The sequence below is a fragment of the Wyeomyia smithii genome, chromosome 2 (genome assembly GCF_029784165.1).
Source record: "Wyeomyia smithii strain HCP4-BCI-WySm-NY-G18 chromosome 2, ASM2978416v1, whole genome shotgun sequence".
In the NCBI taxonomy this organism is placed as follows: Eukaryota; Metazoa; Arthropoda; class Insecta; order Diptera; family Culicidae; genus Wyeomyia; species Wyeomyia smithii.
Genome location: NC_073695.1, coordinates 6,969,903 through 6,988,075, shown reverse-complemented (window position 1 = coordinate 6,988,075; position 18,173 = coordinate 6,969,903). Strand labels below are relative to the sequence as shown.

Below are 18,173 nucleotides of genomic sequence, written 5' to 3'. Positions count from 1 at the left end.
TTCCAGGAGGGATCACTCTGAAGATGGGTTGCATTGCCACAAGAAAAACAGTGACAGACAGAACAGAGCCTTGAGGGACTCCGTTTTCCAGGGGGTATGGTTGAGATAAATGTTCTCCTACATTCACCTGGAACATACGCTCAGATGAAAAGCTTCGAAGTATGTTGAACATTCGACCAAGTATTCGCCAGTTTTTTAGTGTACGCAGAATACCGTATCGCCAAGCTGTAGTGGTAGTGGTAGTAAAATCGAAATTTCTACAAGCATTTTGCTTAATGACTTAAAAAACTGCTATTAGTTACCCTGTTTTTATATTATTCTAACTTTCTAGTAGTTACTTCTACTATATGCAATCTATTTTTATCAAAAAACTTGATTTTCTTATACAATTCCATTGACTCAATATAGAAGTACAGAAAAATCAAGTTTTTTGATAAAAATAGATTGAATATAGTAAAAGTAAGTACTAGAAAGTTAGAATAATATAAAAACAGACAAACTAATAGCAGTTTTTTTGGTCATTAACCGAAATTCTCGTTGAAAATTCGATTTTACTACCACTACCACTACAGCGCCATCTCTCAGAATTGAACATTGTTTCGGGTGTCCCATTGAACCTTACCTACGTGAAATCCATTATTATATCAAACAAAGGCAAAGTGAAGCAGTGAAGTCTCAGAAGTTAGCTGTCCGGATCATGATACAAAACAGGCCTTCGTATTTCCCCAATAATTCCAATTTTACAGCAAATACTCTGCACAAAAAGTGTTTCAACATAAAATTTAAATATTATAGAAGCTTTTCACGGAAAAATATACTGCAATCCTTGAATATTTGATTCCATTATCACTGCTTGCATGAAAGGTATGATAACAAATGTGAAGCAAAATTGTGCTCGAAAATGGATCACCTTTTAGAACTCTTTTTCTAATAGTAATACTTAAACTATTTCAATGAATTTTTGCCTTTCTCCTAGAAAGGTATAGCAATCACTGGAAAAACTAAAGGTATAAAAGTGCTCCAAAGGGTCGAAACTCGTATATCAATCGACTTAGTTTGACGAGCTGAGCATTTTCTGTATGTGTGTGTGTGCGTATGTGTGTGTATGTGTGTGTAACGCTCTCCCAATCTCACTCGATTTTCTCAGAGATGGCTGGACCGATCTTCATGAAGTTAATTGCAAATGAGAGGTCTAGTTGCCCCATAAGACCCTATTGAATTTCATTGCAATCGGATTTTTAGTTTAGAGGTTATGTTTAAAAATGTGAAAACCACGAAACATCATTATCTCAGAAACTACTTAACCGATTTTAACAAAATTGGTTACATAAAAAACCCTAAACTTTTGAGTTTCATGAAGATTGAACATGTGGTTCAAAAGTTATGGAATGAAACGTGTTCTGGAGACTATTTAATCTCACTCATGTTTCTCAGAGATGGCTGGACCGATTTTCATAAAATCAATGGTAGAATGGAAGGTCTTGTTGCCCCATAAGACCCTATTGATTTGTTTTGCAATCGGACTATTACTTTGCCTGTTATGTTTAAAAATGTGAAATCCAGCTTTGAAAAGAAACATATTCCGACGACTAGTTAAACTCACTCACTTTTCTTAGATATGGCTGAACCGATTTCCACGAAATTAGTGTCAAATGAAAGGTCTAGCTGCCTCATAACACCCTATTGAATTTCAATGTAATCGGTCTGTTACTTTGTCTGTAATGTATCAAAATATGAAAATCACGAAACTTCATTATCTCAGAAAGTACACAACCGATTTGAACAATACTGGTATGCAATGAACGGGCTAGTTAAAGGTTAATGATGAATTTTATAGTGATTAAACGCGTGGTTCAAAAATTGTGAAAAGAAACATGTTCCGTTGACTTTTCAAATTCACTCGTTTTCCCAAAAATGGCTGGACTAAATTCAACAATCTTAGTGTCAAATGAAAAGTTTGGCTTTCCTATAGGTCCCCATTTTGTTTGACTATAATCGTATTTTTATTTCAACCGTTATGTATTAAATTTAAATTTAATGAAATCATATGCAAATGAAAGCTCTAGTTGCCTCATAAGACCCTATTAAATTTCATTGTAATTGGATTTTTATTTTAGAGGTTATGTTTAAAAATGTGAAAGTCACGAAACATCAATATCTCAGAAACCACACAACCGATTTCAATAAAATTGGTATCAAAGGAACAGGCTATCTTAAAAACCCTTAACATTTGAATTTTATATAGATTGAATATGTGGTTCAAAAGTTATGAAAAGAAACGTCTTCTGAAGACTGTTTAATTTCACTCATGTTTCTCAGAGATGGCTGGACCAATTTCCACAAAATCAGTGTTATATTAAAGGTCTTGTTACCCCATAAGATCCTATTGATTTTTTTTGCAATCGGACTATTACTTTGCCTGTTATGTTTAGAAAAGTGAAATCTAGCTATGAAAAGAAACATATTCCGAAGAATAATTAAACTCACTCACTTTTCTCAGAGATGGCTGAACCGATTTTCACGAAATTAGTGTCAAATGAAAGGTCTAGCTGACTCATGACACCCTATTGAATTTTACTGTAATCAAACTGTAACTTCGTCTGTAATGTACCGAATTGTGAAAATTACGAAACTTCATTATCTCAGAAAGTACACAACCGATTTGATCAACAGATGAACGGGCTGGTTAAGGGTTGACTGATGAATTATGATTGAACACGTGGTTTCAAAGTTTGGCTGCCCTATACGTTCCCATTTCATTTGATTATAATCGAACTAAGCAACCGTTATGTATGAAATTGTTAATAAAACAACGAAGTTCTATTATCTCAAAGATTACACGACTTATTTGAACATAAATAGTGTCATACGAACGAGTCATCTCTCAAACTTACAAATAACAAACTTCATAACAATTTGATATAAGTTTGAATGAGAAAGGCTGGGTCTGACCGCTAGGTGGATTAATTTAGGTTTTTTGAAGAGTATCCGGAGAGGTTGCTTATTGTTTTTGATCAATGTCTGATATATTTTTTTAATAAATAGTGAAGAAATTTCGTATATAAAACTTGTTCCGATTATGGTACATTTTCGGACTATTTCGATCATGATACGTTATCCTTTTTTTTTTTTTTTAAGGGGGGATTTGTTAGTAGCTTAAGTATTTATGATAAATATTAGTAAATAATGAGTATGTGTGTCCAATCACAAATGGTGACTTTTCAACACTGTTAGAAATTTGTAATTTTAATTGTTAGGATTTGTTTGCTTTCGCAATTAGGACTTATCATTCGTAGGGATTTAAACCTACTTGTCAAAAAAGGGGAAGTAAACTTACAACTAACTTAATTGCTAACTTATTGGCTATAAAGAGAGCTTATCGTAGCAATTGAGGATTGCAACGATTTTTGTCGAAAATTGTTAATAATTTTATTTGACATAGCTTCTAATGGTTCAACACCAGTAAGTCTATGTAATTCGAGTGTACCAAACCAAGGAGGACGCTTCAAAATCATTTTCAGAATTTTATTCTGAATCCTTTGGAGCGTTTTCTTCCTTGTTGAACAGCAACTTGACCAGATCGGTACAGCATAAAGCATTGCTGGTCTAAAAATTTGTTTGTAAATCAAAAGTTTGTTCTTTAAACAAAGTTTAGAATTCCTGTTAATAAGAGGATATAAACATCTCGTATATTTGATGCACTTGGCTTGTATACTCTCAATGTGCTCTTTGAAAATAAGTTTTTTATCATAAATTAGTCCCAAGTACTTAACCTTGTCGGACCAACTTAAAATAACCCCATTCATCTTGACAACGTGATTATTGTTTGGCTTGAGGAAAGAAGCCCTAGGCTTATGAGGAAAAATTATCATTTGAGTTTTAGAAGCATTGGGAGAGATTTTCCACTTTTGCAAGTAGGAAGAAAAAATATCTAAACTTTTCTGCAATCGACTGCATATGACACGAAGACTTTTTCCTTTTACGGAAATGCCTGTGTCATCGCAGAACAATGACTTTGTGCATCCTGGAGGCAAATCAGGAAGATCTGAAGTGAATATGTTGTACAGGACTGGACCCAAGACTGAACCTTGAGGCACACCTGCTCTGACAGGAAATCTATCAGATTTTGAATTCTGATAGACAACCTGCAGAGTTCGATCAGTAAGATAATTTTTTAAAATTTTGATTAGGAAAATTGGAAAATTAAAAGTTTGCAATTTCGCAATCAAACCTTTATGCCAAACACTGTCGAATGCTTTTTCTATGTCTAAAAGAGCAGCTCCAGTGGAATAACCTTCAGATTTGTTAGCTCGTATCATATTAGTAACTCTGAGCAATTGATGAGTTGTGGAATGCCCATGGCGAAATCCAAACTGTTCATTTGCAAAAATTGAATTTTCGTTGATGTGTGACATCATTCTGTTAAGAATAATTCTCTCAAACAGTTTACTTATTGAAGAAAGCAAACTGATTGGTCGATAACTTGAAACTTCAGCTGGGTTCTTATCCGGTTTTAAAATGGGAGTAATTTTTGCATTTTTCCATAATTTGGGAAAATATGCAATTTTGAAGCAGCAATTGAAAATTTTCACTAAAAAATCCATTGTGCTCTCAGGGAGACGTTTGATTAGTATATTAAAGATTCCATCGTCACCAGGTGCTTTCATATTTTTGAAATTTTTAATAATTGATTTAATCTCATTCAAGTTAGTTTCAATTATTTCTGCAGGTAAAAAATTTTGGGAAGAAATTAAATCAAATTGACGTGTGACTTCATTTTCAATTGGACTCACAAAATTCAAATTTGAGTTATGAACACTCACAAACTGCTGAGCAAGTCTTTGAGCCTTTTGTTCATTGGATACAAGAAAACGTTCACCATCTTTTAAAACTGGAATAGGCTTTGAAGGTTTCTCAAGAATCTTCGACAGCTTCCAAAATGGTTTTGAATATGGTTTCAATTTTTCAACTTTAGTCTCAAAATTTTGATTTCTCAGAAGAGTAAATCTATGTTTGATCTCTTTCTGTAAATCTTTATAAATAGTTTTAAAAACAGGATCACGAGAACGTTGATATTGACGTCTGCGGACATTTTGCAAACGAATTAGAAGTTGAAGATTTTCGTCAATTATTGGTGAATCAAATTTCACTTGAGCCTTTGGAACAGAATAATTCCTGGCATCAACAATTGCACATTTTAATGCTTCCAAAGCGGAATCAATATTCACTTCGTTTTGCAAATCAAGCTCATTATTGAAATTTCTCTCAATATAATTTTTGTATCTTTCCCAATTAGCTTTGTTATAATTAAAAACAGAGCTCATAGGGTTTAAAACTGATTCATGTGATGTAGAAAAAGTTATTGGAAGATGGTCAGAATCAAAGTCAGCATGTGTGATCAAATCACTACATACATGACTTTGATCTGTCAGCACCAAATCAATTGTTGAAGGGTTTCTTACAGAAGAAAAGCATGTAGGACTATTCGGAGACAAAATAGAATAGTATCCTGAAGAACAATCGTTGAATAAAATTTTGCCATTGGAATTATTTTGAGAATTATTCCATGAACGATGTTTAGCGTTAAAATCGCCGATTATGAAAAATTTCGAACGATTTCTGGTGAGTTTTTGCAAATCACCTTTAAAATAATTTTTGAGCTCGCGTGTGCATTGAAATGGTAAATATGCTGCGGCAATAAATAAAATCCCAAGTTCAGTTTGAACTTCAATTCCCAAAGTTTCAATAACTTTCGTCTCAAGATGGGGAAGAGCACGATTCGGCGATGAATAACAATTGCAACTCCACCGCCGGAACCCTGAATCCTATCATATCTATGAACCACGTAATTGGGATCATATTTTAATTTTATGTTAGGTTTCAAAAATGTTTCAGTAATGATTGCAATATGCACATCATTTACTGTTAAAAAATTAAAAAGCTCATTCTCATTGGCCTTCAATGAGCGAGCATTCCAATTTAATATTTTAATTGTTTTATTTAAAATCATTGCTAAATTTTAAATTAGAAACAATTTTAATAGTAAAATTTGTGCCTATTTGAATGGCTTCAAACATTGATTTTGCCTGCAACATGGCGTTCATAAGATCGAACATTGCCTGTTGCAAAAAAGAAAGTTTACCTGCCGTAATAGGCCCCAGGCAGTTGACATCAGAAAAAATATTTTCGGCAGCAATATTAGCTGGAGTAATAGGTGTACATTTATTTTCTAGCGTGTTTTGCTTACCCATATTAAGGGTCATTTTCGAACTACCAACACTAGGCGGTATAATGTTCGAACTACCTGTAACCTGTGCATAAGTTAAACGGGTATGCAAAGGAGTAGGTAAACTATGCGTCACTGGTACGCTTGGAGAATTTTGTTTTGAAGTTGGTTTTAATTGAGAAATTGAATTTTGTTTACCTTGCCTTGCCTTAACAATTGCTAAACGGACTGGGCATTGATAAAAATTTGACATATGGTTGCCGTTACAATTCGCACAGCGAAAATTTTTACTCTCTTTCACAGGACATGTGTCCTTTTTGTGAGAAGAGTCTCCACAATTAAGACATTTTTGGTCCATGTTACAGAATTTGGAACCATGGCCATAACGTTGGCAAGTACGGCATTGGGTGATATGCTTTTCACCTCCGCCATACTTCCTATAAGTTTCCCACTTTACACGCACATTATACAAAGCATGTGCTTTTTCAAAAAATTTTAAGTTGTTAATCTCATTGCGGTTAAAATGAATTAAATAATTAACAAGGGAAATTCCAGTTCTCTGACTGTTTTCGCCTCGTGATTTTTGTAATTCCAAGTAATTCTGTTAAAGTAAGTTTGATCTCATCAACGGTTTGATCGTTGGTGAGACCTTTCAAGACAACCTTGAATGGCTTGGCGTTCTTGGTGTCATATGTAAAAAATTTGTACATCTTGTCAGTTAAATACTGAACAAGACGATCACGACCCTTTACTGAGTCGGCTAATAAGCGGCATTCACCTCTACGGCCAATTTGATAGGTAACTTTAACGTCAGAAACAAACGTTGAAAGTTCCTTTTTGAATATATTAAATTCAGAAGAAATAGTTACCACAATAGGTGGAACTTTCTCCTTTTTTAAAGATTTTATATTTTGTATAGTTTCATTATTGGTAACTTCCATTTCACCAGCTTCTTGCTCAGGCAAAATATCAAAAGGATTGTCACTACAGACACTCGATGTGTCAGAAAGAGATGCCTCTCTTTTCCTCCCCGCAGCGATGCGAGGTTTCTTTTTCCGTCCAGCCATTTCAGGTGATACGAAAAAAGTTAAAACAAATGTTAAATTCAAAAGTAGGTAGTCTTGAGAAAGACTGATGGGAAATAACTTTCAGGTAGTCTTTAAAAGACACACTGACAAAACACAAACTTTGAAGCTATAGGCAGTCAAAGACCAGTCCACAAGCAACCGAAAAAACGTCTGATCTGTAGGACAGTTCAAGACGCACTGATGATACGTTATCCTAATAATAATTAGAGGAAGGGGTGATAAAATGGTCACTCTAAGCCATTTCCCAATTTCCTCCACAGTTTAACACTACAACAATGAGTCGATAGCGCAGGTCAACTGAACCACTAATGGTTGATACAAAAAATAAGAAAAGTACTCAAATATAGTATTTTTCGTAGTTTTCATGAGCATTTTCGAAAGCAGTTTTTCGGAGGTAAAATGGACACGTGTGGATGAAATGAACATAGGAAGGTGGTAATATGAACACCTTGGGCGTGAACATTAATTATCCCTTTACAGATAGTAAAATGTTGTTGCATAGCACGTGACACACCTATGCATTCACCAACAGTTCAATTTTCACCGTTGGTCGTAGAATGAATAACAATATATGACCTTATCCGCAAGAAACTTAGAAATGGCGGAAGCTTTTTTTTTACGGACATTTCGCATTCAACGGTACGTTTAGCCGCGGTCATCTGTTCATCGGTCCGAGTTTACCTTTGCGTTTTTCTGATATAAACACGAAGCATCTAGATTTTTCAATGGAAACTAACACTATTTTTTCACCATCACCATGGGCTGTCCATTTTACCCGCACATATATATTATTGAAAATACCTAAATATATCGAGAAAATCATTTAAACAATTACTAACCTTTGATGATTTCTGCTGGTTAGTAGTCTGAATACGGATATTTGCAGAAAAATCGTTATAAAATACAGTTTTTCACTAGAAAAAACTTTATTTTTTGAAGGCCCAAAATAACATCACCACCACGAATGTACACGTGTTTTTTTGTTTTTGTTTATTATTTCGACTGTTTGACTGTTTCATGTCGCATATCTTGTCTCAAATAGCTTCTAGTGCCTCTAAGACAAGGTGCCAAAAAAGTTTGTACTATTTTTCAACGTAATAGTCGAAACTAAAATGGGTGTCCATTTTACCACCCCTGTTCATTTTACCCACAATTCCCCGACTAATAATGATCACAAAATTGTCCAACATTTTATCTATTTAACAACGTATTGATTATTGTTATCCATCGTGTGGTTATGCTGTTATTATCGTTTGAAAACTGAAGGAAAAATTGCAAGTTTCATTTCCAATTTTACAGAACAGAAAACAAAAACGTTCCTAAGTGTCCCGTTTTAGCCCGAGAATATCTGATCAAACCGATGAAAGTACGCAAAACAACTGTTTTCATTAATTAATCATTTGGGCGATCTGCTAGCTACACTCAGATTTGTTCTAATTGTTCGTGGCACAAAGAAGTTAGGCTAACATTTTACTACATGTGACACAAAAACAAAACAATCTCCGTAGCAACGCATTAGCTGCGATCCTTACTACAGACAAAGAGGACAGGTGCGTTACACCGTTTCTCTTTAGCGTGGGAATCTTGTTTTCGAATGCGTCGTCTCCCGTTTCATAACAATAATCCCAAAAGAAATCATTCACATAAGAAAGGAAACAAGAAAAAAAAAACAGTACGAAATACAACCATTTTTATCGCATCCAATCACAGAATTCTCGTAAAAGCAGCAGCAGTAGTGGGTGATAGATCTACAGCTGCCCTCTCGAAATGTTTCTCATTTCTAGCGCGATAGGAAGGAAACCCTCATCGAAACCATCTCCCGAGGTATGAATGTTCGTACAATTAGGAACGCATAAACTCCTCCTACTCAAGTCACTTGGAGCGTTATCCTTCAGGGTGCACAGCAACATGTAGGAGTGATTCATAAAGGGACCGTTTCCTAGCACTGTTGAGCTCTTTCGGTAAGGTCGTCGCACGTACCGTTTGCGGTGAACAACGGATCCTGCATCAAAAATATGTGCCATTTATTATTCGTTATTCGTAAAATTGAAAAACGGGGATGCCAAGACGTACGTGCAGCTATGTATATTTCGATCAAAACCTAGTCCAATCCTCCTAGCAGAGTTCCTTACTCTATATCAAAAGAAAATCGCAATTTTCAGTGAACTGCAATACTTTTATTCTAGAATTATATTCTTCCTGCCATTCATCCGAATGGCATCATGCCTTCTGCGACACCGTTGTGTGTCCTTTTCGCTCCGTCCTTTGCTAACAAGTAGCGAAGGGTGCCCTCATCCATCCCACTCTGACACACGTGCCGGTCGTGTGTGAACTCTGCCTATATTTGATTTCCCACGATCGGTCGCACAGACAGTTCCCGAGAGCGAGGGGTTTCCTTCCCATTTGCTACACTGCACACACGCTCTTCCCTTGCCCGCTGCACCATGCCCCGTTGATTTTACACCAGCTAAGCTGGCTGGCCAACAACACCGAATCCGATTTTATTTTATTACTTATTTTAGATTTTCACTCTCAGAGCGTACGCATAGAAGACGAACCAACAAACATATTTACACGGTTTTCGTCTATGATTCTCCGCTTTGGTTTTGAAATTGATTTTCTTTGTAGAATATATTTTCTAGTGTGCTTTATGAGGGGTAGGAAAAATGAGGATCAATTCTATTAGTGCGCAGAAGGATCAAGGATATGTTGTTTTCTATACTGTGAAGGAGCATGCTTGTGCGCTGCTGCCGTTTGGAATAAGGACACGAAAGATTTTACCTGCCCGGCTAGCTCAGTCGGTAGAGCATGAGACTCTTAATCTCAGGGTCGTGGGTTCGAGCCCCACGTTGGGCGAGGAGATTTTTTATGTTATGTGACAAACACTCTTATGCAACATAAAAATTCGTTAGCAACTTTATTATAACCAACTCGAGATCAGTAATTTCAAAAAAGCTTCCCATACCGGGAATCGAACCCGGGCCTTCCGGGTGAGAGCCGGATATCCTAACCACTAGACAATATGGGATATGAAACCGCATACGTCGGGGTTCAATGCAGAATGATTTTTTCATTAATTAAGGGTAATATCTACCAAACGCTCAAAAAACAAGGCTTTTTTCATGATTTTTTTAAAGGACATTTGAGATGTAATGTATATAATATAAATAATATATCATTGGATTAAGCAAGTAGAGAAATTTTTGTATTGCCTTTTTTTGTTACAAAATGGCGGTTGTGCAGCGATTGCCGTGAACCGCTTTTTTAATGTTGTTCCGCGGCGAGTAGTAGAAGTATTGCCCAACTCCACCTATAACCAGAACAATTTTTTTTTTGCATTATCTACATAAGTGTCGCTAGTGAAGTACACATGATTATATTTTTAGAAATTTCTTCGCAAAATGGCAACGGTTTGGAAAAAAAGTTCTTTTTCGATAAAAAATCGACTTTAATTGTTTATAACTTTTGTTGTTGTTAATCAAACGCTAAAATCGTGTGTACTTCACTAGACGAAGCTACAGTTAAAATTTCAATTTAATCGGACGTAAACTTTTTCTGTTCTACTGCTCGCCGATTTTGAAAACATGGTTTTGAGAAAAACGCGTTTAAAATTTCAAATTGCTTTTAATCTTAAGAATCGGAATAATAAAGCCTCTAATATTTTTTTTTCAATAGTGAGCTATCGCTGCGCCGTAAAGTTGTCCTTTCTTTCGCGATATCGGACATACCGATCCCACGCAAAACTGGTACATGCTTGGTCCAACGGTTAACCCAAGAGCATTATTATGTATTAGAGTACAGTTAAAAATATCGGCATTACCGCAGTTCGAACAAGACACAAGAATCGTGAAGCCTAGTCCACGCTTGCTCGACTGTGATAACCGCACATCACTATTAAAATTTTTACACACTCCTAATTCAGAAAGGGCAGTAAATATAGCGAAAATGTATGAAACAGTAGCTGAAATCCCTATCAACATCGCGATCACGGTTTAAATCAGAAGTTTTAATTTTTTCGCCGAGGTACTAACGTACTCCGAATCGCCTTTGAACGCATGGCGGTTAGGCGGGTGTCGAGTAATAGTTTTAATCCTGGTTGTTCTGGTACTTCTTCTTTTACTGCCTTTGCGGCCACTGTACACCTTGTCACTCATATTTAAGTACTTTTAAATATGACTCACAGTAAAAAAATATAAGAAAACTCAAAGAGAGAACGTACACAAAAAACGGCTGATCGACTAAACAAAGGAAAATTGTGAATAAACACATGCTGTAGAGACGCTGTAACGGTCGAAACTTGATGTAGCGACCTCTATACATTAAATTTGAAACACGATATCGATCATAGGTAACTTCTACTAGTTTACAAAGCCGAGTATCGCCAAATTAAACGAAAAATGTGATTTTGGAGCATAAAAGATGTTCGGTAAAAATTAATTTAAACGAACTTTGAGTTTAAATCTGTACTTGGGAGATGTAGATTTTGATTCGGCAAAAAAAATTTTTTGGTGGATATTACCCCTTAATGTTACAAAATATGGACGTCATATTCTTCACACAACGGACAAATACAAGAAATTGAAACGAGAGTTACCAAAACGAAGTCATCTGAATATACAGCCTGTTATTGTGAATTAGGCCGGGATCCTTGTATGGTAGGATTAAGGGTTGCGAAAGAAAATTTTGAACAATCAGGAAGAATGTTTAACCCTCTCCCGCTCACAAGGTTTATCATTAGAATTTATAGCTTCACGAGAAAATTCAAACTGAACACTTTGTAGACTAACTAAAATTACTGTCAACTGTAGTATTTTGAAGAAAATGCCCAGTGATGCTCTGAGGCAGCATAGAAAGTTTATGGAACAATCGTAAGCACAACAAACTATTTTATGTCAAGATATGATAACTATAATTCTTGGTGCTTTAGAGTCATCATGAGCGCGAAAGGGTTAAAATGAAACAGGAAAAATATCGGTTCCTGAAAATAAATGGAAAGTAGCTAACATGTATAAATTTTTATTAGGTAAAGCTTTGTGATCAACTTTTTTTTTTCGAAATAAGTACAGTCAAACCTGTTTTTGTGCGACGTTTTTTTGTGCGAAATTTTTTTTTCGAAACCACTCTAAAGCGCTTGCACGATTTCAATTTTACCTGAAAATAACCAAAAGCATTCAAAAGTATAGAACAAACAAGACGGTGAGAATTCAGCCTAAATTACCCAGAAAATGTTAAGTTTAACTCTCTAGTGCCCAAGTTAGTTTTTAGACGGACTTCGCAATCAAATCACTATGATTCTTTATATATTTTTCAAGTAGGGTAAGGAACATATTCTAAGCAACTTTAGGAACCGCCTGTGTATTCAGACGAAATGCTCGAAATGTGTTGGGTGAAACTCAAACAGTAGTATATCAATCTGTTCTCTATCGTTTTCTCTGTCAGAACTTGTTTTCAGATTGTAAAACTAAGTTAGCAATCTTCAACAATCATCAATCAAAGTTACCAATCGAGGGACACTATTCCAATCACCCCGAACCTATTTTAAGTAGTTTTCATCTGTTTTTTTTGTCAGCACCCGAAGTGGCTCCTGAATGGCTGTAATATATTTCGATTTGTTTCAATTGCTGTTTGTTCACAGATTTCTTTGTGATTAACGGTATTTATTATATTCGTAAGACAGCTAGACAATCAAAGTTTTCGTTTCCATCGTTGAAATCGTCGATATTGATCAAAATGCAGGAGTTTGAGACCTGTTTTCTTCGACTGATTAAAATAGGCGCTACTACTTAAGCCGTTCTCTACCCACCTATTGAAGCTTTTTAAAGGTTTAACTGAAGCCCGTCTGAAGGCGGCACTGGACACTGAAGGGTTAGATTCTTTTCTTTTAAAGCATGGATTATTAAGTCTATGGTATTATTTTACATGACGTTTAGTGTCTTTAATCATTCGAATAGTTGAAAGAGGAGAATAAAGAGTTTACAAGTGTTTTGATTTCTTTGCAGTTATGAGGGGAAGTATTCACTTTTTTTATAACCACCAATATAAGATTCTAGCTCTGTTTTAACAAAGATTACCTGCAACATTTGAAATCAATTTTGCCAATGTCCACGGTTGTTCACGGTGGAAGACGGGAGGAGGTCTAAGATAAAGATTTTTCTGTCCACGTGGAATGTGGGTGCTCTCTTACTATATAAGGTTTCTTCTGAACAGCATTTATCCTCGTTTCAATCTACAAAAAATATATTTAAAAAATTCTGTTTACCCCCTTTCCAAAACTGCCAAAATATAAAATCGGTTTAGAAATGACTGAGTTAAAAAAATTGTATTCGTTGAAGTCCAAAAACCGTATTTTGACCATAACTTCAAATTTTAAAGGCGGTTGGGAAATTTCTAGTATGAGCGAATGTTACACTCAACAAGACCTACAAGCTACACGCAAAAGTTGGATGGTGCGAAACCAGTACAAAATTGTGCGTTTTTAGCGCAATTGTTGATGTAATTCGGAACCAGTACAATGATTGTGTGTTGGGCATAATGCAATTAATGATCTAGCGTTTCTCCAATGTATTTGGCAGCTCCAAACTACAACACCTAAACAGTTCCAACTGGTATCAAGCAGCATTGCAAAGCGAGCGAGAAGCAGAACCATTCTCCTCCTTTCTGCTTGAGGACGAGACATATGCTACGCTTTCCAAGTCTTTTGCACACACGCTTTCGAGATACTTTTTCTTCTTCATGCATTCCTCTGAATAGCAGCAAGCACGCACCGACAGTATGAGTGAGACTAACAACACTGGTATCAAACAGCACGGGTGTCTCGCTCATTTCGTGAAGCAACGAGATATCGCCTTGCGCGTCGCAATCCGAACCGAAAGAGAAGCGAAAGAGCAACCTGCAAATTGTATGTGACGTGTCTAGTCTTGTCGCACATACATGGAAATTCTACGAGCGAGAGAGAAATTTCTCTCGTCGCATGAGAAAAAAGGGCGTGCACAGAATAACAAATGATAATTATTCACAATTTACAAGTGTTGACATAAAAATTCAGCAACGCTTTTGTGGAATGAAGGGTTTTGCTAGTTTTGCGGTGAAGCTAGCGTTGATTACAAAATGTTGTGAACAGAATTTTGTTTCGGTTTTTCTGCAAATCATTCAATGGTACTTTTTAATGACCAAATCCATCGAGATAAACCGATGGAGTATTATGCCTATTTAATTCTAGTGAGTTCACAAGTTGTTGTTTGCTGCTTGCACTGCTCCATGAGTATCAGTCACTAATACACTCGACGTGAGAAACAAAGTGTCGGTATATGATACATATTCTGATTTCATTCTATGTCAATGTATTCGCAGTACAACTGTTGCGTTATGCGTTTCACACATTTATTGTGCGATTTTTGTGCAACATTTGTGCGAATCGGGAAGACACAATGATTGTACAAGACTTCAACTTTTGCGTGTACACTAGGTCAATAAAAAAGTTCTTGCATTTTTTCTCCATTTGTAGCACCGTGAAATAATTGTGCGATAGAAGCCAAAAATTCTGGTTTTCATAAAAAATATATAACTCAGCTAAATATTCACCGATTTTCACAAAACCACTTTTGTTTGATTTGTCATTGAATATACTTTCAAAATTTAAGTGTATTTATAGTATCTTTCTCACAAAAACAGGTGGCACATTTCAAGTTTGGTTTGGTGAAAAATTGCGTGAAAAAGTCTAAAAATTTTGATTTAAACTCAAATAACCCAACATGTTTAAGTGATTTTAGTACAAACCTGTATTACTTTTGGAAGCTCTGTTTATCTTCTTTCCGGAACTGCTAAAATATTGAAAGTCGGTCCAGGAATGACTGTAAGCTGTATGCACACACTAGGTCACTTTCGAAGTTCTTGCATTTTTTTTTTTTTCATTTGTAGCACAGTGATAATCATCGTTTATTTTGTGAGGTAACCGAAATCAATAGCTCCTTTCCTATGATAGTTGTGCGTAATGCAGAAAATACCAGTGATGGCATAAACTCATACAAAGTTGAACTGAGTAACACTTTTCCAGATTTGAATTCAACCTGAATCTGCTTCCTCTCGATAGTTTGAGTTTTTTTTTGCAGCGCACACTCTGATCGATTGAGTTTAAGTGCATGCAGTGCACGATGTATTCAACGATGCAGGCGATGATGTGACGCGATGTGTTCTGGTTTTAGATCGAATTTATGCTTTTAAAGGACAATGGTGCTTATTACGGGAGTCACTTCACGGTGAAATCAAAGTGAAGTGAACAAAATCCTATTACGGGACTCACGTAAGTGAGAAAAACGTCGCGAAGTGACATCTGCCGTGGAATCTGGGTTATTATGAGTGTCATATCAGTGAAGTGAGAACGGAAAAAGCGACGTTTCACATGGAATTATTTCACGACCATTTTGAACGGTGAAATGATTCCACGAAGATGCCATAAGTCTTAAAGTTGATTGATTTGTGACCTAATGGTAAATATTAGATTAATCTTCAGTAACGAAACGAATCAGAATTTGATCCGTGCCTTAATGCCTTAAGCGGTCAAATTTTCATTTTTTGGTCGATGAAAAAAATGCAAACTAGTTTAGGAAATTTTCGATCCCGAAAAAAACATTTTTTTTATACCGAATGTCTTAGAAAAGCAGAACACGTCGAGATCTGGTGTTATCTAAAAAAACGGAAAAAAACGACTTTCTGGGACTTAAAGATTTTTGAGCTGGGAACCATCTCATTTCACTTGTCCTATTCTCAATTTCACTTCACCGTCAATCTCACTCCACGGAGGTGATTTTTGTTACCTCACTTGAGGTGGAATCGGGAATCGGTCTAAAAAAGTGAAGTGAGCGTAAGAGTGAAATATATTTCACCGTGAAGTGACTCCCGTAATAAGCACCTAGCAACGAACTGTTGCAGCAGTCGCGAATTTCATCGCAAGTTGATTTTTATGCAATTGTTGTTATGCAGGATTCACACTCAAATCTAGCTCAAGTGTACTGCACTGTTAGTAGGGTTTACGTGCAACCGAGAATAAATGTGCAAGCAAGTTTAAAAACTCATTTGGATACGAGTGCAAAGTCACACTGCCTACTCTGGGCAGCAAGTATCAAAAGAACCTTTCTGAAATCCCTTCCTCAATTGATCTGCATTGAATGTGGCCTACTACGTTTTTTATTATTCAAAGTGAGATCACCCGGAATTACAAAATCCGAATCGATTGGGAAGAAGTCCTCTATGCCCGGACACTTTTCATTTATTTATTTCTTTACTATTTTTAAGAAAAACAATATGATCAAGAAAAAACATGAGAAAAAAAATTCTGTACAGTTTCGATTACCACTAAACATTTTGGGTTTATATTCAGTCAAAACGCAACGTGTCCTCTGTAACCGGCCATAGTGTCCTCAATGTCCGGATATAACAATCTTCTATATCTAACTTTACGCCAATGGCACGAAACCGTAGGTGGACGCTTGATAATTTCTTTCCAAGCCTTGTGAGTGCAGTCCTTGCATGATGAACACCTTCCTTGTTGGTGCTTTGGCAAACTAGACAAACACGCCTGGGACTTTTTGTTTCCAAGAGGTTTTTTTTGTTGTTCTCTGCTCAGTCCTTCTTTGCGAAAATTCTGCATTGACGCCTTAGTTCGCTTTTCCTTTTCCTCAATCAGTGTTTCGTTTGAAAGTTATGTAAGAATTGTGCTTTTTCTGATTTTCGCTTCCAAAATTTCAAATGCTTCAATGAGGCATCGAATAGAGGTGATAGTTTTTGAATTCATGCGACGGCTCTAGCTTCCGACTGGGTTGACTAGTTAACAGCCGGATCTTCAGAAACAGTTGTACCTTCTTTAGACGGAAGTTTTGTAAGGTCACATGGAAGGAATCAATGTCCGAAAAAATATGTTGATCGAATGGAAACTGCAATGTTAACTCATGCCACCTTCCCATAAGTCTCTCCCACAAGGCCAGGAACTCGTAGTCTGTTATCCGAGCTCCTACATTTTTCCGCATCTACGTGTCACAGCGTTCATGATAAGTGTTCTTTAACGGTTTCATGAATGCCCTATCAAGGGGCTTCAAATTGTGATTCGTGTGCGGTGGAAGACTCAGAAGATGAACGAAATGATCTCCCTAGTCATCCAGCCTATTTGCAGAGCCACTCCTCCTTTAATTCCTCCGAAGACCAAGAGGCTTCCGGTTTTCTTGCCATATCTATTACTATTCGGAACCTATATAGATAAAAATAAAAGAAGTTCAAAGAAAAATTCATGCTCAACGTTGACTTTTTCCTTGTCCGGACATAGAGGATAAGATAGTGTCCGGTTATAAAGAAGTCAATATTGTTTTGAAGGATTTTTTATCGTTAGAACTTTTGATTTTTACGTCTCTAATATGCGCTGCAATGGAAAACAAACTTACCAACGCTGACGTTTAGGGGCAATTCATTTATAAAAGTCCAAAACAATCTTTCCAATCTTAGTGCAAAGTTTTGGCGTTACACTTCTCAGGTTATACTTTATGCCAAGAGGCTGAAACTGTTGACAGCTCTCGTTTGTTTACTTTTGCCGGCAGTGATGCCAAAATTCGTACACTATAATTTTTTTTTTTGTTTTTTCCTCTATCATGTCGTAACATCATAAGGATTCTTTGTTTTCGAACAACGTTGTAGTTCGTACATAGAGGCCGTCCGGCCATAGCGGACTTCCCCCTACTACTGCCAAGCATTATTTTGATTCTTTCGCGGGTAACACACGGATCAGTCAAATCAAGTATGTCTTCAATATGTAGATCAAGGTCACGAAAATCTATGCCACTGGTCGGTCCAAAGTTTCTTTCCGTTTAACTCCA

The 18,173-nt window shown here is 36.3% G+C and overlaps 2 non-coding genes across 2 annotated transcripts; one reads left to right on the top strand and one right to left on the bottom strand.

Moving 5' to 3' along the window:
- The first annotated feature begins 10,097 nt into the window (after positions 1-10,097).
- On the top strand, positions 10,098-10,170 carry Trnak-cuu (transfer RNA lysine (anticodon CUU)). The gene has a single exon. It is a non-coding gene; the product is annotated as a tRNA-Lys (tRNA).
- A 100-nt stretch (positions 10,171-10,270) lies between these two features.
- Trnae-cuc (transfer RNA glutamic acid (anticodon CUC)) lies at positions 10,271-10,342 on the bottom strand. The gene has a single exon. It is a non-coding gene; the product is annotated as a tRNA-Glu (tRNA).
- Between the last annotated feature and the right edge of the window lie 7,831 nt (positions 10,343-18,173).